This window comes from Astyanax mexicanus, unplaced genomic scaffold (assembly GCF_023375975.1).
Source record: "Astyanax mexicanus isolate ESR-SI-001 unplaced genomic scaffold, AstMex3_surface scaffold_34, whole genome shotgun sequence".
Taxonomy (NCBI): Eukaryota; Metazoa; Chordata; class Actinopteri; order Characiformes; family Acestrorhamphidae; genus Astyanax; species Astyanax mexicanus.
In genome coordinates this window covers 116,208-136,879 of record NW_026040044.1, presented here as the reverse complement: position 1 = coordinate 136,879, position 20,672 = coordinate 116,208, and the positions used below count along the sequence as shown (strand labels likewise).

The 20,672-nt window shown below is 47.4% G+C and overlaps 12 non-coding genes across 12 annotated transcripts; all 12 read right to left on the bottom strand.

The window, feature by feature from the left end:
• Nucleotides 1-186: 186 nt before the first annotated feature.
• Nucleotides 187-258, bottom strand: trnad-guc (transfer RNA aspartic acid (anticodon GUC)). Its single transcript has one exon. It is a non-coding gene; the product is annotated as a tRNA-Asp (tRNA).
• An 828-nt stretch (nucleotides 259-1,086) lies between these two features.
• trnav-uac (transfer RNA valine (anticodon UAC)) lies at nucleotides 1,087-1,159 on the bottom strand. Its single transcript has one exon. It is a non-coding gene; the product is annotated as a tRNA-Val (tRNA).
• Nucleotides 1,160-3,574: 2,415 nt separating this feature from the next.
• trnav-uac (transfer RNA valine (anticodon UAC)) lies at nucleotides 3,575-3,647 on the bottom strand. The gene has a single exon. It is a non-coding gene; the product is annotated as a tRNA-Val (tRNA).
• A 2,400-nt stretch (nucleotides 3,648-6,047) lies between these two features.
• trnav-uac (transfer RNA valine (anticodon UAC)) lies at nucleotides 6,048-6,120 on the bottom strand. The gene has a single exon. It is a non-coding gene; the product is annotated as a tRNA-Val (tRNA).
• Nucleotides 6,121-7,291: 1,171 nt separating this feature from the next.
• Nucleotides 7,292-7,364, bottom strand: trnav-uac (transfer RNA valine (anticodon UAC)). Its single transcript has one exon. It is a non-coding gene; the product is annotated as a tRNA-Val (tRNA).
• A 2,400-nt stretch (nucleotides 7,365-9,764) lies between these two features.
• trnav-uac (transfer RNA valine (anticodon UAC)) lies at nucleotides 9,765-9,837 on the bottom strand. Its single transcript has one exon. It is a non-coding gene; the product is annotated as a tRNA-Val (tRNA).
• A 1,171-nt stretch (nucleotides 9,838-11,008) lies between these two features.
• Nucleotides 11,009-11,081, bottom strand: trnav-uac (transfer RNA valine (anticodon UAC)). The gene has a single exon. It is a non-coding gene; the product is annotated as a tRNA-Val (tRNA).
• A 1,171-nt stretch (nucleotides 11,082-12,252) lies between these two features.
• Nucleotides 12,253-12,325, bottom strand: trnav-uac (transfer RNA valine (anticodon UAC)). The gene has a single exon. It is a non-coding gene; the product is annotated as a tRNA-Val (tRNA).
• A 2,400-nt stretch (nucleotides 12,326-14,725) lies between these two features.
• trnav-uac (transfer RNA valine (anticodon UAC)) lies at nucleotides 14,726-14,798 on the bottom strand. The gene has a single exon. It is a non-coding gene; the product is annotated as a tRNA-Val (tRNA).
• Nucleotides 14,799-15,969: 1,171 nt separating this feature from the next.
• On the bottom strand, nucleotides 15,970-16,042 carry trnav-uac (transfer RNA valine (anticodon UAC)). The gene has a single exon. It is a non-coding gene; the product is annotated as a tRNA-Val (tRNA).
• Nucleotides 16,043-17,202: 1,160 nt separating this feature from the next.
• trnav-uac (transfer RNA valine (anticodon UAC)) lies at nucleotides 17,203-17,275 on the bottom strand. The gene has a single exon. It is a non-coding gene; the product is annotated as a tRNA-Val (tRNA).
• A 2,400-nt stretch (nucleotides 17,276-19,675) lies between these two features.
• trnav-uac (transfer RNA valine (anticodon UAC)) lies at nucleotides 19,676-19,748 on the bottom strand. Its single transcript has one exon. It is a non-coding gene; the product is annotated as a tRNA-Val (tRNA).
• Nucleotides 19,749-20,672: the final 924 nt, after the last annotated feature.

Genomic DNA, 20,672 nt, shown 5'->3' with positions numbered 1-20,672 from the left:
TGTCTTTCAGCAAAACAATGGTGTGCTTGTTTGTGGCGTTGGTGGTATAGTGGTGAGCATAGCTGCCTTCCAAGCAGTTGACCCGGGTTCGATTCCCGGCCAACGCATTGCCTTTAGCGCGTCACACCTTGCTGCTCCAAAACCTTTTCAGGTTTTTCGGCCGTAGGTTCAGAAAAAACATATTCTCTCCCCGTCGGGGAATCGAACCCCGGTCTTCCGCGTGACAGGCGGAGATACTGTCCACTATACTAACGAGGAAGCTGTGTGCAGCTGAATCTCTGCAACATGCAACAGGTAATACTGGCCCCTTCTCAATCTTCACAGAAGGTGTGTGTGTTCTTGTGCCTTTTTCATTAGGGAATGCATGGTGAGTGAGCTTGTCAGTGATGTGAAGTCCCAGAAACCTGAAACTGTGCATAGTTCTCCCTGTGCTACTGCTGAAGTGAGTCACCTCTGATCAACATGCTTCAGCCTTCTAAATGTTATGCTCTTGTCATGAGAGGCTAACAGCTCCTGTTTCTTCAAGGGGAATTAGCTCAAATGGTAGAGCGCTCGCTTAGCATGCGAGAGGTAGCGGGATCGATGCCCGCATTCTCCAACGAAGGTTTTGACTGTGTGAATGCCACTGAGAACAGCCTTAAAAACTATAAGTTTGAGTGTATAACTTCAGTGTACGTTATTTACCTGATTCACCATTTGCCTCTGCTTGACAGATGACCGTCTGAAAGCATGATATAGCAAAACAAAGAGAAGAACTTTTGGCCCGTACGGGGATCGAACCCGCGACCTTGGCGTTATTAGCACCACACTCTAACCAACTGAGCTAACCGGCCCACAGTTGTTGGCGGAACCCTTCAGGCATGACGGATGAATGTCCACCAGGTGTAATTGTTTTATTCTGTTTTTTTCCACATCCGAAGCCAAGCGCAGAAGGCACAACAACAGCACGGGGATGGCATGATTGCTTCCTGTGCTCGCAATTGTCTTAATAAGGCCTAACACAAAATATAGATTGTTCCCATCTACTAATGAGGTGTGATGACAGTCTTGCCCATAGTGTCAGACAAAAGACAAGAACTAAAGGCATGTTTCTGCCTGGTTTCGAACCAGGGACCTTTCGCGTGTAAGGCGAACGTGATGACCACTACACTACAGAAACCACAATTTTCCACCAAGCGTGCATGTGTCCCGCAGTGGAAATGACAGAGTTTGGTCATCTTTCCCAAGGGAAAATTTACACTGAGGGTCTTTCAGCAAAACAATGGTGTGCTTGTTTGTGGCGTTGGTGGTATAGTGGTGAGCATAGCTGCCTTCCAAGCAGTTGACCCGGGTTCGATTCCCGGCCAACGCATTGCCTTTAGCGCGTCGCACCTTGCTGATCCAAAACCTTTTCAGGTTTTTTGGCCGTAGGTTCAGAAAAAACATATTCTCTCCCCGTCGGGGAATCGAACCCCGGTCTTCCGCGTGACAGGCGGAGATACTGTCCACTATACTAACGAGGAAGCTGTGTGCAGCTGAATCTCTGCAACATGCAACAGGTAATACTGGGCCCTTCTCAATCTTCACAGAAGGTGTGTGTGTTCTTGTGCATTTTTCATTAGGGAATGCATGGTGAGTGAGCTTGTCAGTGATGTGAAGTCCCAGAAACCTGAAACTGTGCATAGTTCTCCCTGTGCTACTGCTGAAGTGAGTCACCTCTGAGCAACATGCTTCAGCCTTCTAAATGTTATGCTGTTGTCATGAGAGGCTAACAGCTCCTGTGTCTTCAAGGGGAATTAGCTCAAATGGTAGAGCGCTCGCTTAGCATGCGAGAGGTAGCGGGATCGATGCCCGCATTCTCCAACGAAGGTTTTGACTGTGTGAATGCCACTGAGAACAGCTTTAAAAACTATAAGTTTGAGTGTATAACTTCAGTGTACGTTATTTACCTGATTCACCATTTGCCTCTGCTTGACAGATGACCGTCTGAAAGCATGATATAGCAAAACAAAGAGAAGAATTTTTGGCCCGTACGGGGATCGAACCCGCGACCTTGGCGTTATTAGCACCACGCTCTAACCAACTGAGCTAACCGGCCCACAGTTGAAAGCAGAACCCTTCAGGCATGACGGATGAATGTCCACCAGGTGTAATTGTTTTATTCTGTTTTTTTCCACATCCGAAGCCAAGCGCAGAAGGCACAACAACAGCACGGGGATGGCATGATTGCTTCCTGTGCTCGCAATTGTCTTAATAAGGCCTAACACAAAATATAGATTGTTCCCATCTACTAATGAGGTGTGATGACAGGCTTGCCCATAGTGTCAGACAAAAGACAAGAACTAAAGGCATGTTTCTGCCTGGTTTCGAACCAGGGACCTTTCGCGTGTAAGGCGAATGTGATGACCACTACACTACAGAAACCACAATTTTCCACCAAGCGTGCATGTGTCCCGCAGTGGAAATGACAGAGTTTGGTCATCTTTCCCAGGGGAAAATTTGCACTGAGGGTCTTTCAGCAAAACAATGGTGTGCTTGTTTGTGGCGTTGGTGGTATAGTGGTGAGCATAGCTGCCTTCCAAGCAGTTGACCCGGGTTCGATTCCCGGCCAATGCATTGCATTTAGCACGTCGCACCTTGCTGCTCCAAAACCTTTTCAGGTTTTTCGGCCGTAGGTTCAGAAAAAACATACTCTCTCCCCGCCGGGGAATCGAACCCCGGTCTTCCGCGTGACAGGCGGAGATACTGTCCACTATACTAACGAGGAAGCTGTGTGCAGCTGAATCTCTGCAACATGCAACAGGTAATACTGGCCCCTTCTCAATCTTCACAGAAGGTGTGTGTGTTCTTGTGCCTTTTTCATTAGGGAATGCATGGTGAGTGAGCTTGTCAGTGATGTGAAGTCCCAGAAACCTGAAACTGTGCATAGTTCTCCCTGTGCTACTGCTGAAGTGAGTCACCTCTGAGCAACATGCTTCAGCCTTCTAAATGTTATGCTGTTGTCATGAGAGGCTAACAGCTCCTGTGTCTTCAAGGGGAATTAGCTCAAATGGTAGAGCGCTCGCTTAGCATGCGAGAGGTAGCGGGATTGATGCCCGCATTCTCCAACGAAGGTTTTGACTGTGTGAATGCCACTGAGAACAGCTTTAAAAACTATAAGTTTGAGTGTATAACTTCAGTGTACGTTATTTACCTGATTCACCATTTGCCTCTGCTTGACAGATGACCGTCTGAAAGCATGATATAGCAAAACAAAGGGAAGAATTTTTGGCCCGTACGGGGATTGAACCCGCGACCTTGGCGTTATTAGCACCACGCTCTAACCAACTGAGCTAACCGGCCCACAGTTGAAAGCAGAACCCTTCAGGCATGACGGATGAATGTCCACCAGGTGTAATTGTTTTATTCTGTTTTTTTCCACATCCGAAGCCAAGCGCAGAAGGCACAACAACAGCACGGGGATGGCATGATTGCTTCCTGTGCTCGCAATTGTCTTAATAAGGCCTAACACAAAATATAGATTGTTCCCATCTACTAATGAGGTGTGATGACAGGCTTGCCCATAGTGTCAGACAAAAGACAAGAACTAAAGGCATGTTTCTGCCTGGTTTCGAACCAGGGACCTTTCGCGTGTAAGGCGAACGTGATGACCACTACACTACAGAAACCACAATTTTCCACCAAGCGTGCATGTGTCCCGCAGTGGAAATGACAGAGTTTGGTCATCTTTCCCAGGGGAAAATTTACACTGAGGGTCTTTCAGCAAAACAATGGTGTGCTTGTTTGTGGCGTTGGTGGTATAGTGGTGAGCATAGCTGCCTTCCAAGCAGTTGACCCGGGTTCGATTCCCGGCCAACGCATTGCCTTTAGCGCGTCGCACCTCGCTGCTCCAAAATCTTTTCAGGTTTTTCGGCCGTAGGTTCAGAAAAAACATACTCTCTCCCCGTCGGGGAATCGAACCCCGGTCTTCCGCGTGACAGGCGGAGATACTGTCCACTATACTAACGAGGAAGCTGTGTGCAGCTGAATCTCTACAACATGCAACAGGTAATACTGGCACCTTCTCAATCTTCACAGAAGGTGTGTGTGTTCTTGTGCCTTTTTCATTAGGGAATGCATGGTGAGTGAGCTTGTCAGTGATGTGAAGTCCCAGAAACCTGAAACTGTGCATAGTTCTCCCTGTGCTACTGCTGAAGTGAGTCACCTCTGATCAACATGCTTCAGCCTTCTAAATGTTATGCTGTTGTCATGAGAGGCTAACAGCTCCTGTTTCTTCAAGGGGAATTAGCTCAAATGGTAGAGCGCTCGCTTAGCATGCGAGAGGTAGCGGGATCGATGCCCGCATTCTCCAACGAAGGTTTTGACTGTGTGAATGCCACTGAGAACAGCTTTAAAAACTATTAGTTTGAGTGTATAACTTCAGTGTACGTTATTTACCTGATTCACCATTTGCCTCTGCTTGACAGATGACCGTCTGAAAGCATGATATAGCAAAACAAAGAGAAGAACTTTTGGCCCGTACGGGGATCGAACCCGCGACCTTGGCGTTATTAGCACCACGCTCTAACCAACTGAGCTAACCGGCCCACAGTTGAAAGCGGAACCCTTCAGGCATGACGGATGAATGTCCACCAGGTGTAATTGTTTTATTCTGTTTTTTTCCACATCCGAAGCCAAGCGCAGAAGGCACAACAACAGCACGGGGATGGCATGATTGCTTCCTGTGCTCGCAATTGTCTTAATAAGGCCTAACACAAAATATAGATTGTTCCCATCTACTAATGAGGTGTGATGACAGGCTTGCCCATAGTGTCAGACAAAAGACAAGAACTAAAGGCATGTTTTCTGCCTGGTTTCGCGTGTAAGGCGAACGTGATGACCACTACACTACAGAAACCACAATTTTCCACCAAGCGTGCATGTGTCCCGCAGTGGAAATGACAGAGTTTGGTCATCTTTCCCAGGGGAAAATTTACACTGAGTGTCTTTCAGCAAAACAATGGTGTGCTTGTTTGTGGCGTTGGTGGTATAGTGGTGAGCATAGCTGCCTTCCAAGCAGTTGACCCGGGTTCGATTCCCGGCCAACGCATTGCCTTTAGCGCGTCACACCTTGCTGCTCCAAAAGCTTTTCAGGTTTTTCGGCCGTAGGTTCAGAAAAAACATATTCTCTCCCCGTCGGGGAATCGAACCCCGGTCTTCCGCGTGACAGGCGGAGATACTGTCCACTATACTAACGAGGAAGCTGTGTGCAGCTGAATCTCTGCAACATGCAACAGGTAATACTGGCCCCTTCTCAATCTTCACAGAAGGTGTGTGTGTTCTTGTGCCTTTTTCATTAGGGAATGCATGGTGAGTGAGCTTGTCAGTGATGTGAAGTCCCAGAAACCTGAAACTGTGCATAGTTCTCCCTGTGGTACTGCTGAAGTGAGTCACCTCTGATCAACATGCTTCAGCCTTCTAAATGTTATGCTGTTGTCATGAGAGGCTAACAGCTCCTGTTTCTTCAAGGGGAATTAGCTCAAATGGTAGAGCGCTCGCTTAGCATGCGAGTGGTAGCGGGATCGATGCCCGCATTCTCCAACGAAGGTTTTGACTGTGTGAATGCCACTGAGAACAGCTTTAAAAACTATAAGTTTGAGTGTATAACTTCAGTGTACGTTATTTACCTGATTCACCATTTGCCTCTGCTTGACAGATGACCATCTGAAAGCATGATATGGCAAAACAAAGAGAAGAACTTTTGGCCCGTACAGGGATCGAACCCGCGACCTTGAAGTTATTAGCACCACGCTCTAACCAACTGAGCTAACCGGCCCACAGTTGATAGCGGAACCCTTCAGGCATGACGGATGAATTTCCACCAGGTGTAATTGTTTTATTCTGTTTTTTTCCACATCCGAAGCCAAGCGCAGAAGGCACAACAACAGCACGGGGATGGCATGATTGCTTCCTGTGCTCGCAATTGTCTTAATAAGGCCTAACACAAAATATAGATTGTTCCCATCTACTAATGAGGTGTGATGACAGGCTTGCCCATAGTGTCAGACAAAAGACAAGAACTAAAGGCATGTTTCTGCCTGGTTTCGAACCAGGGACCTTTCGCGTGTAAGGCGAACGTGATGACCACTACACTACAGAAACCACAATTTTCCACCAAGCGTGCATGTGTCCCGCAGTGGAAATGACAGAGTTTGGTCATCTTTCCCAAGGGAAAATTTACACTGAGGGTCTTTCAGCAAAACAATGGTGTGCTTGTTTGTGGCGTTGGTGGTATAGTGGTGAGCATAGCTGCCTTCCAAGCAGTTGACCCGGGTTCGATTCCCGGCCAACGCATTGCCTTTAGCGCGTCGCACCTTGCTGATCCAAAACCTTTTCAGGTTTTTCGGCCGTAGGTTCAGAAAAAACATATTCTCTCCCCGTCGGGGAATCGAACCCCGGTCTTCCGCGTGACAGGCGGAGATACTGTCCACTATACTAACGAGGAAGCTGTGTGCAGCTGAATCTCTGCAACATGCAACAGGTAATACTGGGCCCTTCTCAACCTTCACAGAAGGTGTGTGTGTTCTTGTGCATTTTTCATTAGGGAATGCATGGTGAGTGAGCTTGTCAGTGATGTGAAGTCCCAGAAACCTGAAACTGTGCATAGTTCTCCCTGTGCTACTGCTGAAGTGAGTCACCTCTGAGCAACATGCTTCAGCCTTCTAAATGTTATGCTGTTGTCATGAGAGGCTAACAGCTCCTGTGTCTTCAAGGGGAATTAGCTCAAATGGTAGAGCGCTCGCTTAGCATGCGAGAGGTAGCGGGATCGATGCCCGCATTCTCCAACGAAGGTTTTGACTGTGTGAATGCCACTGAGAACAGCTTTAAAAACTATAAGTTTGAGTGTATAACTTCAGTGTACGTTATTTACCTGATTCACCATTTGCCTCTGCTTGACAGATGACCGTCTGAAAGCATGATATAGCAAAACAAAGGGAAGAATTTTTGGCCCGTACGGGGATTGAACCCGAGACCTTGGCGTTATTAGCACCACGCTCTAACCAACTGAGCTAACCAGCCCACAGTTGAAAGCAGAACCCTTCAGGCATGACGGATGAATGTCCACCAGGTGTAATTGTTTTATTCTGTTTTTTTCCACATCCGAAGCCAAGCGCAGAAGGCACAACAACAGCACGGGGATGGCATGATTGCTTCCTGTGCTCGCAATTGTCTTAATAAGGCCTAACACAAAATATAGATTGTTCCCATCTACTAATGAGGTGTGATGACAGGCTTGCCCATAGTGTCAGACAAAAGACAAGAACTAAAGGCATGTTTCTGCCTGGTTTCGAACCAGGGACCTTTCGCGTGTAAGGCGAACGTGATGACCACTACACTACAGAAACCACAATTTTCCACCAAGCGTGCATGTGTCCCGCAGTGGAAATGACAGAGTTTGGTCATCTTTCCCAGGGGAAAATTTACACTGAGTGTCTTTCAGCAAAACAATGGTGTGCTTGTTTGTGGCGTTGGTGGTATAGTGGTGAGCATAGCTGCCTTCCAAGCAGTTGACCCGGGTTCGATTCCCGGCCAACGCATTGCCTTTAGCGCGTCACACCTTGCTGCTCCAAAATCTTTTCAGGTTTTTCGGCCGTAGGTTCAGAAAAAACATATTCTCTCCCCGTCGGGGAATCGAACCCCGGTCTTCCGCGTGACAGGCGGAGATACTGTCCACTATACTAACGAGGAAGCTGTGTGCAGCTGAATCTCTGCAACATGCAACAGGTAATACTGGCCCCTTCTCAATCTTCACAGAAGGTGTGTGTGTTCTTGTGCCATTTTCATTAGGGAATGCATGGTGAGTGAGCTTGTCAGTGATGTGAAGTCCCAGAAACCTGAAACTGTGCATAGTTCTCCCTGTGGTACTGCTGAAGTGAGTCACCTCTGATCAACATGCTTCAGCCTTCTAAATGTTATGCTGTTGTCATGAGAGGCTAACAGCTCCTGTTTCTTCAAGGGGAATTAGCTCAAATGGTAGAGCGCTCGCTTAGCATGCGAGAGGTAGCGGGATCGATGCCCGCATTCTCCAACGAAGGTTTTGACTGTGTGAATGCCACTGAGAACAGCTTTAAAAACTATAAGTTTGAGTGTATAACTTCAGTGTACGTTATTTACCTGATTCACCATTTGCCTCTGCTTGACAGATGACCATCTGAAAGCATGATATGGCAAAACAAAGAGAAGAACTTTTGGCCCGTACAGGGATCGAACCCGCGACCTCGAAGTTATTAGCACCACGCTCTAACCAACTTAGCTATCCGGCCCACAGTTGATAGCGGAACCCTTCAGGCATGACGGATGAATGTCCACCAGGTGTAATTGTTTTATTCTGTTTTTTTCCACATCCGAAGCCAAGCGCAGAAGGCACAACAACAGCACGGGGATGGCATGATTGCTTCCTGTGCTCGCAATTGTCTTAATAAGGCCTAACACAAAATATAGATTGTTCCCATCTACTAATGAGGTGTGATGACAGGCTTGCCCATAGTGTCAGACAAAAGACAAGAACTAAAGGCATGTTTTCTGCCTGGTTTCGCGTGTAAGGCGAACGTGATGACCACTACACTACAGAAACCACAATTTTCCACCAAGCGTGCATGTGTCCCGCAGTGGAAATGACAGAGTTTGGTCATCTTTCCCAGGGGAAAATTTACACTGAGTGTCTTTCAGCAAAACAATGGTGTGCTTGTTTGTGGCGTTGGTGGTATAGTGGTGAGCATAGCTGCCTTCCAAGCAGTTGACCCGGGTTCGATTCCCGGCCAACGCATTGCCTTTAGCGCGTCACACCTTGCTGCTCCAAAAGCTTTTCAGGTTTTTCGGCCGTAGGTTCAGAAAAAACATATTCTCTCCCCGTCGGGGAATCGAACCCCGGTCTTCCGCGTGACAGGCGGAGATACTGTCCACTATACTAACGAGGAAGCTGTGTGCAGCTGAATCTCTGCAACATGCAACAGGTAATACTGGCCCCTTCTCAATCTTCACAGAAGGTGTGTGTGTTCTTGTGCCTTTTTCATTAGGGAATGCATGGTGAGTGAGCTTGTCAGTGATGTGAAGTCCCAGAAACCTGAAACTGTGCATAGTTCTCCCTGTGGTACTGCTGAAGTGAGTCACCTCTGATCAACATGCTTCAGCCTTCTAAATGTTATGCTGTTGTCATGAGAGGCTAACAGCTCCTGTTTCTTCAAGGGGAATTAGCTCAAATGGTAGAGCGCTCGCTTAGCATGCGAGAGGTAGCGGGATCGATGCCCGCATTCTCCAACGAAGGTTTTGACTGTGTGAATGCCACTGAGAACAGCTTTAAAAACTATAAGTTTGAGTGTATAACTTCAGTGTACGTTATTTACCTGATTCACCATTTGCCTCTGCTTGACAGATGACCATCTGAAAGCATGATATGGCAAAACAAAGAGAAGAACTTTTGGCCCGTACAGGGATCGAACCCGCGACCTTGAAGTTATTAGCACCACGCTCTAACCAACTGAGCTAACCGGCCCACAGTTGATAGCGGAACCCTTCAGGCATGACGGATGAATTTCCACCAGGTGTAATTGTTTTATTCTGTTTTTTTCCACATCCGAAGCCAAGCGCAGAAGGCACAACAACAGCACGGGGATGGCATGATTGCTTCCTGTGCTCGCAATTGTCTTAATAAGGCCTAACACAAAATATAGATTGTTCCCATCTACTAATGAGGTGTGATGACAGGCTTGCCCATAGTGTCAGACAAAAGACAAGAACTAAAGGCATGTTTCTGCCTGGTTTCGAACCAGGGACCTTTCGCGTGTAAGGCGAACGTGATGACCACTACACTACAGAAACCACAATTTTCCACCAAGCGTGCATGTGTCCCGCAGTGGAAATGACAGAGTTTGGTCATCTTTCCCAAGGGAAAATTTACACTGAGGGTCTTTCAGCAAAACAATGGTGTGCTTGTTTGTGGCGTTGGTGGTATAGTGGTGAGCATAGCTGCCTTCCAAGCAGTTGACCCGGGTTCGATTCCCGGCCAACGCATTGCCTTTAGCGCGTCGCACCTTGCTGATCCAAAACCTTTTCAGGTTTTTCGGCCGTAGGTTCAGAAAAAACATATTCTCTCCCCGTCGGGGAATCGAACCCCGGTCTTCCGCGTGACAGGCGGAGATACTGTCCACTATACTAACGAGGAAGCTGTGTGCAGCTGAATCTCTGCAACATGCAACAGGTAATACTGGGCCCTTCTCAATCTTCACAGAAGGTGTGTGTGTTCTTGTGCATTTTTCATTAGGGAATGCATGGTGAGTGAGCTTGTCAGTGATGTGAAGTCCCAGAAACCTGAAACTGTGCATAGTTCTCCCTGTGCTACTGCTGAAGTGAGTCACCTCTGAGCAACATGCTTCAGCCTTCTAAATGTTATGCTGTTGTCATGAGAGGCTAACAGCTCCTGTTTCTTCAAGGGGAATTAGCTCAAATGGTAGAGCGCTCGCTTAGCATGCGAGAGGTAGCGGGATCGATGCCCGCATTCTCCAACGAAGGTTTTGACTGTGTGAATGCCACTGAGAACAGCTTTAAAAACTATAAGTTTGAGTGTATAACTTCAGTGTACGTTATTTACCTGATTCACCATTTGCCTCTGCTTGACAGATGACCATCTGAAAGCATGATATGGCAAAACAAAGAGAAGAACTTTTGGCCCGTACAGGGATCGAACCCGCGACCTTGAAGTTATTAGCACCACGCTCTAACCAACTGAGCTAACCGGCCCACAGTTGATAGCGGAACCCTTCAGGCATGACGGATGAATTTCCACCAGGTGTAATTGTTTTATTCTGTTTTTTTCCACATCCGAAGCCAAGCGCAGAAGGCACAACAACAGCACGGGGATGGCATGATTGCTTCCTGTGCTCGCAATTGTCTTAATAAGGCCTAACACAAAATATAGATTGTTCCCATCTACTAATGAGGTGTGATGACAGGCTTGCCCATAGTGTCAGACAAAAGACAAGAACTAAAGGCATGTTTCTGCCTGGTTTCGAACCAGGGACCTTTCGCGTGTAAGGCGAACGTGATGACCACTACACTACAGAAACCACAATTTTCCACCAAGCGTGCATGTGTCCCGCAGTGGAAATGACAGAGTTTGGTCATCTTTCCCAAGGGAAAATTTACACTGAGGGTCTTTCAGCAAAACAATGGTGTGCTTGTTTGTGGCGTTGGTGGTATAGTGGTGAGCATAGCTGCCTTCCAAGCAGTTGACCCGGGTTCGATTCCCGGCCAACGCATTGCCTTTAGCGCGTCGCACCTTGCTGATCCAAAACCTTTTCAGGTTTTTCGGCCGTAGGTTCAGAAAAAACATATTCTCTCCCCGTCGGGGAATCGAACCCCGGTCTTCCGCGTGACAGGCGGAGATACTGTCCACTATACTAACGAGGAAGCTGTGTGCAGCTGAATCTCTGCAACATGCAACAGGTAATACTGGGCCCTTCTCAACCTTCACAGAAGGTGTGTGTGTTCTTGTGCATTTTTCATTAGGGAATGCATGGTGAGTGAGCTTGTCAGTGATGTGAAGTCCCAGAAACCTGAAACTGTGCATAGTTCTCCCTGTGCTACTGCTGAAGTGAGTCACCTCTGAGCAACATGCTTCAGCCTTCTAAATGTTATGCTGTTGTCATGAGAGGCTAACAGCTCCTGTGTCTTCAAGGGGAATTAGCTCAAATGGTAGAGCGCTCGCTTAGCATGCGAGAGGTAGCGGGATCGATGCCCGCATTCTCCAACGAAGGTTTTGACTGTGTGAATGCCACTGAGAACAGCTTTAAAAACTATAAGTTTGAGTGTATAACTTCAGTGTACGTTATTTACCTGATTCACCATTTGCCTCTGCTTGACAGATGACCGTCTGAAAGCATGATATAGCAAAACAAAGGGAAGAATTTTTGGCCCGTACGGGGATTGAACCCGCGACCTTGGCGTTATTAGCACCACGCTCTAACCAACTGAGCTAACCGGCCCACAGTTGAAAGCAGAACCCTTCAGGCATGACGGATGAATGTCCACCAGGTGTAATTGTTTTATTCTGTTTTTTTCCACATCCGAAGCCAAGCGCAGAAGGCACAACAACAGCACGGGGATGGCATGATTGCTTCCTGTGCTCGCAATTGTCTTAATAAGGCCTAACACAAAATATAGATTGTTCCCATCTACTAATGAGGTGTGATGACAGGCTTGCCCATAGTGTCAGACAAAAGACAAGAACTAAAGGCATGTTTCTGCCTGGTTTCGAACCAGGGACCTTTCGCGTGTAAGGCGAACGTGATGACCACTACACTACAGAAACCACAATTTTCCACCAAGCGTGCATGTGTCCCGCAGTGGAAATGACAGAGTTTGGTCATCTTTCCCAGGGGAAAATTTACACTGAGTGTCTTTCAGCAAAACAATGGTGTGCTTGTTTGTGGCGTTGGTGGTATAGTGGTGAGCATAGCTGCCTTCCAAGCAGTTGACCCGGGTTCGATTCCCGGCCAACGCATTGCCTTTAGCGCGTCACACTTTGCTGCTCCAAAATCATTTCAGGTTTTTCGGCCGTAGGTTCAGAAAAAACATATTCTCTCCCCGTCGGGGAATCGAACCCCGGTCTTCCGCGTGACAGGCGGAGATACTGTCCACTATACTAACGAGGAAGCTGTGTGCAGCTGAATCTCTGCAACATGCAACAGGTAATACTGGCCCCTTCTCAATCTTCACAGAAGGTGTGTGTGTTCTTGTGCCATTTTCATTAGGGAATGCATGGTGAGTGAGCTTGTCAGTGATGTGAAGTCCCAGAAACCTGAAACTGTGCATAGTTCTCCCTGTGGTACTGCTGAAGTGAGTCACCTCTGATCAACATGCTTCAGCCTTCTAAATGTTATGCTGTTGTCATGAGAGGCTAACAGCTCCTGTTTCTTCAAGGGGAATTAGCTCAAATGGTAGAGCGCTCGCTTAGCATGCGAGAGGTAGCGGGATCGATGCCCGCATTCTCCAACGAAGGTTTTGACTGTGTGAATGCCACTGAGAACAGCTTTAAAAACTATAAGTTTGAGTGTATAACTTCAGTGTACGTTATTTACCTGATTCACCATTTGCCTCTGCTTGACAGATGACCATCTGAAAGCATGATATGGCAAAACAAAGAGAAGAACTTTTGGCCCGTACAGGGATCGAACCCGCGACCTCGAAGTTATTAGCACCACGCTCTAACCAACTTAGCTATCCGGCCCACAGTTGATAGCGGAACCCTTCAGGCATGACGGATGAATGTCCACCAGGTGTAATTGTTTTATTCTGTTTTTTTCCACATCCGAAGCCAAGCGCAGAAGGCACAACAACAGCACGGGGATGGCATGATTGCTTCCTGTGCTCGCAATTGTCTTAATAAGGCCTAACACAAAATATAGATTGTTCCCATCTACTAATGAGGTGTGATGACAGGCTTGCCCATAGTGTCAGACAAAAGACAAGAACTAAAGGCATGTTTTCTGCCTGGTTTCGCGTGTAAGGCGAACGTGATGACCACTACACTACAGAAACCACAATTTTCCACCAAGCGTGCATGTGTCCCGCAGTGGAAATGACAGAGTTTGGTCATCTTTCCCAGGGGAAAATTTACACTGAGTGTCTTTCAGCAAAACAATGGTGTGCTTGTTTGTGGCGTTGGTGGTATAGTGGTGAGCATAGCTGCCTTCCAAGCAGTTGACCCGGGTTCGATTCCCGGCCAACGCATTGCCTTTAGCGCGTCACACCTTGCTGCTCCAAAAGCTTTTCAGGTTTTTCGGCCGTAGGTTCAGAAAAAACATATTCTCTCCCCGTCGGGGAATCGAACCCCGGTCTTCCGCGTGACAGGCGGAGATACTGTCCACTATACTAACGAGGAAGCTGTGTGCAGCTGAATCTCTGCAACATGCAACAGGTAATACTGGCCCCTTCTCAATCTTCACAGAAGGTGTGTGTGTTCTTGTGCCTTTTTCATTAGGGAATGCATGGTGAGTGAGCTTGTCAGTGATGTGAAGTCCCAGAAACCTGAAACTGTGCATAGTTCTCCCTGTGGTACTGCTGAAGTGAGTCACCTCTGATCAACATGCTTCAGCCTTCTAAATGTTATGCTGTTGTCATGAGAGGCTAACAGCTCCTGTTTCTTCAAGGGGAATTAGCTCAAATGGTAGAGCGCTCGCTTAGCATGCGAGAGGTAGCGGGATCGATGCCCGCATTCTCCAACGAAGGTTTTGACTGTGTGAATGCCACTGAGAACAGCTTTAAAAACTATAAGTTTGAGTGTATAACTTCAGTGTACGTTATTTACCTGATTCACCATTTGCCTCTGCTTGACAGATGACCATCTGAAAGCATGATATGGCAAAACAAAGAGAAGAACTTTTGGCCCGTACAGGGATCGAACCCGCGACCTTGAAGTTATTAGCACCACGCTCTAACCAACTGAGCTAACCGGCCCACAGTTGATAGCGGAACCCTTCAGGCATGACGGATGAATTTCCACCAGGTGTAATTGTTTTATTCTGTTTTTTTCCACATCCGAAGCCAAGCGCAGAAGGCACAACAACAGCACGGGGATGGCATGATTGCTTCCTGTGCTCGCAATTGTCTTAATAAGGCCTAACACAAAATATAGATTGTTCCCATCTACTAATGAGGTGTGATGACAGGCTTGCCCATAGTGTCAGACAAAAGACAAGAACTAAAGGCATGTTTCTGCCTGGTTTCGAACCAGGGACCTTTCGCGTGTAAGGCGAACGTGATGACCACTACACTACAGAAACCACAATTTTCCACCAAGCGTGCATGTGTCCCGCAGTGGAAATGACAGAGTTTGGTCATCTTTCCCAAGGGAAAATTTACACTGAGGGTCTTTCAGCAAAACAATGGTGTGCTTGTTTGTGGCGTTGGTGGTATAGTGGTGAGCATAGCTGCCTTCCAAGCAGTTGACCCGGGTTCGATTCCCGGCCAACGCATTGCCTTTAGCGCGTCGCACCTTGCTGATCCAAAACCTTTTCAGGTTTTTCGGCCGTAGGTTCAGAAAAAACATATTCTCTCCCCGTCGGGGAATCGAACCCCGGTCTTCCGCGTGACAGGCGGAGATACTGTCCACTATACTAACGAGGAAGCTGTGTGCAGCTGAATCTCTGCAACATGCAACAGGTAATACTGGGCCCTTCTCAATCTTCACAGAAGGTGTGTGTGTTCTTGTGCATTTTTCATTAGGGAATGCATGGTGAGTGAGCTTGTCAGTGATGTGAAGTCCCAGAAACCTGAAACTGTGCATAGTTCTCCCTGTGCTACTGCTGAAGTGAGTCACCTCTGAGCAACATGCTTCAGCCTTCTAAATGTTATGCTGTTGTCATGAGAGGCTAACAGCTCCTGTGTCTTCAAGGGGAATTAGCTCAAATGGTAGAGCGCTCGCTTAGCATGCGAGAGGTAGCGGGATCGATGCCCGCATTCTCCAACGAAGGTTTTGACTGTGTGAATGCCACTGAGAACAGCTTTAAAAACTATAAGTTTGAGTGTATAACTTCAGTGTACGTTATTTACCTGATTCACCATTTGCCTCTGCTTGACAGATGACCGTCTGAAAGCATGATATAGCAAAACAAAGGGAAGAATTTTTGGCCCGTACGGGGATTGAACCCGCGACCTTGGCGTTATTAGCACCACGCTCTAACCAACTGAGCTAACCGGCCCACAGTTGAAAGCAGAACCCTTCAGGCATGACGGATGAATGTCCACCAGGTGTAATTGTTTTATTCTGTTTTTTTCCACATCCGAAGCCAAGCGCAGAAGGCACAACAACAGCACGGGGATGGCATGATTGCTTCCTGTGCTCGCAATTGTCTTAATAAGGCCTAACACAAAATATAGATTGTTCCCATCTACTAATGAGGTGTGATGACAGGCTTGCCCATAGTGTCAGACAAAAGACAAGAACTAAAGGCATGTTTCTGCCTGGTTTCGAACCAGGGACCTTTCGCGTGTAAGGCGAACGTGATGACCACTACACTACAGAAACCACAATTTTCCACCAAGCGTGCATGTGTCCCGCAGTGGAAATGACAGAGTTTGGTCATCTTTCCCAGGGGAAAATTTACACTGAGTGTCTTTCAGCAAAACAATGGTGTGCTTGTTTGTGGCGTTGGTGGTATAGTGGTGAGCATAGCTGCCTTCCAAGCAGTTGACCCGGGTTCGATTCCCGGCCAACGCATTGCCTTTAGCGCGTCACACCTTGCTGCTCCAAAATCTTTTCAGGTTTTTCGGCCGTAGGTTCAGAAAAAACATATTCTCTCCCCGTCGGGGAATCGAACCCCGGTCTTCCGCGTGACAGGCGGAGATACTGTCCACTATACTAACGAGGAAGCTGTGTGCAGCTGAATCTCTGCAACATGCAACAGGTAATACTGGCCCCTTCTCAATCTTCACAGAAGGTGTGTGTGTTCTTGTGCCATTTTCATTAGGGAATGCATGGTGAGTGAGCTTGTCAGTGATGTGAAGTCCCAGAAACCTGAAACTGTGCATAGTTCTCCCTGTGGTACTGCTGAAGTGAGTCACCTCTGATCAACATGCTTCAGCCTTCTAAATGTTATGCTGTTGTCATGAGAGGCTAACAGCTCCTGTTTCTTCAAGGGGAATTAGCTCAAATCGCTTAGCATGCGAGAGGTAGCGGGATCGATGCCCGCATTCTCCAACGAAGGTTTTGACTGTGTGAATGCCACTGAGAACAGCTTTAAAAACTATAAGTTTGAGTGTATAACTTCAGTGTACGTTATTTACCTGATTCACCATTTGCCTCTGCTTGACAGATGACCATCTGAAAGCATGATATGGCAAAACAAAGAGAAGAACTTTTGGCCCGTACAGGGATCGAACCCGCGACCTCGAAGTTATTAGCACCACGCTCTAACCAACTTAGCTATCCGGCCCACAGTTGATAGCGGAACCCTTCAGGCATGACGGATGAATGTCCACCAGGTGTAATTGTTTTATTCTGTTTTTTTCCACATCCGAAGCCAAGCGCAGAAGGCACAACAACAGCACGGGGATGGCATGATTGCTTCCTGTGCTCGCAATTGTCTTAATAAGGCCTAACACAAAATATAGATTGTTCCCATCTACTAATGAGGTGTGATGACAGGCTTGCCCATAGTGTCAGACAAAAGACAAGAACTAAAGGCATGTTTCTGCCTGGTTTCGAACCAGGGACCTTTCGCGTGTAAGGCGAACGTGATGACCACTACACTACAGAAACCACAATTTTCCACCAAGCGTGCATGTGTCCCGCAGTGGAAATGACAGAGTTTGGTCATCTTTCCCAAGGGAAAATTTACACTGAGGGTCTTTCAGCAAAACAATGGTGTGCTTGTTTGTGGCGTTGGTGGTATAGTGGTGAGCATAGCTGCCTTCCAAGCAGTTGACCCTGGTTCGATTCCCGGCCAACGCATTGCCTTTAGCGCGTCGCACCTTGCTGATCCAAAACCTTTTCAGGTTTTTTGGCCGTAGGTTCAGAAAAAACATATTCTCTCCCCGTCGGGGAATCGAACCCCGGTCTTCCGCGTGACAGGCGGAGATACTGTCCACTATACTAACGAGGAAGCTGTGTGCAGCTGAATCTCTGCAACATGCAACAGGTAATACTGGGCCCTTCTCAATCTTCACAGAAGGTGTGTGTGTTCTTGTGCATTTTTCATTAGGGAATGCATGGTGAGTGAGCTTGTCAGTGATGTGAAGTCCCAGAAACCTGAAACTGTGCATAGTTCTCCCTGTGCTACTGCTGAAGTGAGTCACCTCTGAGCAACATGCTTCAGCCTTCTAAATGTTATGCTGTTGTCATGAGAGGCTAACAGCTCCTGTGTCTTCAAGGGGAATTAGCTCAAATGGTAGAGCGCTCGCTTAGCATGCGAGAGGTAGCGGGATCGATGCCCGCATTCTCCAACGAAGGTTTTGACTGTGTGAATGCGACTGAGAACAGCTTTAAAAACTATAAGTTTGAGTGTATAACTTCAGTGTACGTTATTTACCTGATTCACCATTTGCCTCTGCTTGACAGATGACCATCTGAAAGCATGATATGGCAAAACAAAGAGAAGAACTTTTGGCCCGTACGGGGATCGAACCCGCGACCTCGAAGTTATTAGCACCACGCTCTAACCAACTTAGCTATCCGGCCCACAGTTGATAGCGGAACCCTTCAGGCATGACGGATGAATGTCCACCAGGTGTAATTGTTTTATTCTGTTTTTTTCCACATCCGAAGCCAAGCGCAGAAGGCACAACAACAGCACGGGGATGGCATGATTGCTTCCTGTGCTCGCAATTGTCTTAATAAGGCCTAACACAAAATATAGATTGTTCCCATCTACTAATGAGGTGTGATGACAGGCTTGCCCATAGTGTCAGACAAAAGACAAGAACTAAAGGCATGTTTTCTGCCTGGTTTCGCGTGTAAGGCGAACGTGATGACCACTACACTACAGAAACCACAATTTTCCACCAAGCGTGCATGTGTCCCGCAGTGGAAATGACAGAGTTTGGTCATCTTTCCCAGGGGAAAATTTACACTGAGTGTCTTTCAGCAAAACAATGGTGTGCTTGTTTAAGGCGTTGGTGGTATAGTGGTGAGCATAGCTGCCTTCCAAGCAGTTGACCCGGGTTCGATTCCCGGCCAACGCATTGCCTTTAGCGCGTCACACCTTGCTGCTCCAAAAGCTTTTCAGGTTTTTCGGCCGTAGGTTCAGAAAAAACATATTCTCTCCCCGTCGGGGAATCGAACCCCGGTCTTCCGCGTGACAGGCGGAGATACTGTCCACTATACTAACGAGGAAGCTGTGTGCAGCTGAATCTCTGCAACATGCAACAGGTAATACTGGCCCCTTCTCAATCTTCACAGAAGGTGTGTGTGTTCTTGTGCCTTTTTCATTAGGGAATGCATGGTGAGTGAGCTTGTCAGTGATGTGAAGTCCCAGAAACCTGAAACTGTGCATAGTTCTCCCTGTGGTACTGCTGAAGTGAGTCACCTCTGATCAACATGCTTCAGCCTTCTAAATGTTATGCTGTTGTCATGAGAGGCTAACAGCTCCTGTTTCTTCAAGGGGAATTAGCTCAAATGGTAGAGCGCTCGCTTAGCATGCGAGAGGTAGCGGGATCGATGCCCGCATTCTCCAACGAAGGTTTTGACTGTGTGAATGCCACTGAGAACAGCTTTAAAAACTATAAGTTTGAGTGTATAACTTCAGTGTACGTTATTTACCTGATTCACCATTTGCCTCTGCTTGACAGATGACCGTCTGAAAGCATGATATAGCAAAACAAAGAGAAGAATTTTTGGCCCGTACGGGGATCGAACCCGCGACCTTGGCGTTATTAGCACCACGCTCTAACCAACTGAGCTAACCGGCCCACAGTTGATAGCGGAACCCTTCAGGCATGACGGATGAATGTCCACAAGGTGTAATTGTTTTATTCTGTTTTTTTCCACATCCGAAGCCAAGCGCAGAAGGCACAACAACAGCACGGGGATGGCATGATTGCTTCCTGTGCTCGCAATTGTCTTAATAAGGCCTAACACAAAATATAGATTGTTCCCATCTACTAATGAGGTGTGATGACAGGCTTGCCCATAGTGTCAGACAAAAGACAAGAACTAAAGGCATGTTTCTGCCTGGTTTCGAACCAGGGACCTTTCGCGTGTAAGGCGAACGTGATGACCACTACACTACAGAAACCACAATTTTCCACCAAGCGTGCATGTGTCCCGCAGTGGAAATGACAGAGTTTGGTCATCTTTCCCAGGGGAAAATTTACACTGAGTGTCTTTCAGCAAAACAATGGTGTGCTTGTTTGTGGCGTTGGTGGTATAGTGGTGAGCATAGCTGCCTTCCAAGCAGTTGACCCGGGTTCGATTCCCGGCCAACACATTGCCTTTAGCGCGTCACACCTTGCTGCTCCAAAACCTTTTCAGGTTTTTCGGCCGTAGGTTCAGAAAAAACATATTCTCTCCCCGTCGGGGAATCGAACCCCGGTCTTCCGCGTGACAGGCGGAGATACTGTCCACTATACTAACGAGGAAGCTGTGTGCAGCTGAATCTCTGCAACATGCAACAGGTAATACTGGCCCCTTCTCAATCTTCACAGAAGGTGTGTGTGTTCTTGTGCATTTTTCATTAGGGAATGCATGGTGAGTGAGCTTGTCAGTGATGTGAAGTCCCAGAAACCTGAAACTGTGCATAGTTCTCCCTGTGCTACTGCTGAAGTGAGTCACCTCTGATCAACATGCTTCAGCCTTCTAAATGTTATGCTGTTGTCATGAGAGGCCAACAGCTCCTGTTTCTTCAAGGGGAATTAGCTCAAATGGTAGAGCGCTCGCTTAGCATGCGAGAGGTAGCGGGATCGATGCCCGCATTCTCCAACGAAGGTTTTGACTGTGTGAATGCCACTGAGAACAGCTTTAAAAACTATAAGTTTGAGTGTATAACTTCAGTGTACGTTATTTACCTGATTCACCATTTGCCTCTGCTTGACAGATGACCGTCTGAAAGCATGATATAGCAAAACAAAGAGTAGAACTTTTGGCCCGTACGGGGATCGAACCCGCGACCTTGGCGTTATTAGCACCACGCTCTAACCAACTGAGCTAACCGGCCCACAGT